Source organism: Lampetra fluviatilis, chromosome 37 (assembly GCF_964198595.1).
Source record: "Lampetra fluviatilis chromosome 37, kcLamFluv1.1, whole genome shotgun sequence".
NCBI classification, from domain to species: domain Eukaryota; kingdom Metazoa; phylum Chordata; class Hyperoartia; order Petromyzontiformes; family Petromyzontidae; genus Lampetra; species Lampetra fluviatilis.
In genome coordinates, this window is record NC_136311.1 from 11,724,982 (window position 1) to 11,726,232 (window position 1,251).

The following is a 1,251-nucleotide window of genomic DNA, read 5'->3' on the forward strand; positions in this document are numbered from 1 at the left end:
TGTTGGAGAGGGGGGGGGTGTGGAGAGAGAGGAGGGGGGCAGAGAGTGTGGAGAGCGTGGAGAGAGGGGAGGGGGGTAGAGAGCGTGGAGAGAGGGGGAGATCGTGTGGAGAGAGAGAGGGGCGGGAGGGTGTGGGGAAAGGGGGGGAGAGTGTACGGGAGATAGGGGAGGCAGGAGAGAGAGAGGGGGGGTACACATGAGAGACATAGAGAGAGAGTGGGGAGAGAGAGTGAGGGGGGAGAGAGAGTGGGGAGAGTGAGGGGAGAGAGAGAGAGAGTGGGGAGAGAGAGTGAGGGAGGAGAGAGAGTGGGGAGAGAGAGAGGGGGGTGAGAGGGGGACAGTTTGTGTGTTAGACACTCGGCGAGATTTCTCTGATCGGGGGCCTGTTACCCGCCACTCCAATAATCCGCGAAAACTCTCCTTATCCGCGAATCTATCCCCGTCAGCGAGTTACCCCGATCTCCCCTGGGCGCTAAATCCACTCAAGGACCGGGAGAGAGACGCGGCCCTTGCCAATAACATCTGGCAGTTCAACAGCATCGATTGCAGCGAGGCTGGCTCTGCTGATGAGACACTGTGCGTCGAAGCCGGCGCAGGGTTCATACTCTTAGTTCTTTCGGTAAAGTCACGTGGGTAAAAAATGAAATTAAAATTAAGAAAAATAAAATAAAAATCACGACGTTTCTGAGGCAACACAAGTCTCCGTCATCAGGTGGGACCGTCATCAGGTGGGACCGTCACAGCCAGATTTGCTGCATCAAGTGAAAGCTTCAAATCTAGAATTAATACCGGCGCAGGGTGCTGCTTGCGCTGAATCAAGGCTGCTGAAACAGTCGGCAGGGCGCTCGGGCTGACGGGATGTGTCAAGAAGACCTCTTCGCTGCGTCTGTGCAGAGACGTGACCTCTGCTCGGTGTGTCGCGTGGTGTCCTGTACATCCCATTATAATCGATCCACTGCTGGATGAAGGCCTCTCCTCCTTGTCTGAGGATTGTTTGACCATACTTCACCACGCTGGTCAGCCCGTGCCGGCCAAGAGGGAGGCGCGGGTTCAGAGCATCACTCGCCACTGATGTTTGCCGTGCCAGTGCGCTACCGATCTCCACGCAGCCACGGGCACTCCCTCACAAACATATAAAGCTCCCCCGTGTAGCCTTCGCAGGCTGCTGGGGCAAGTGCTGTTAGCGAGTAGCACCAGCTACGAAGGCCGGCACTGTGGCACACGAGGGGGTGGGTGGCCAGCACCACGCCC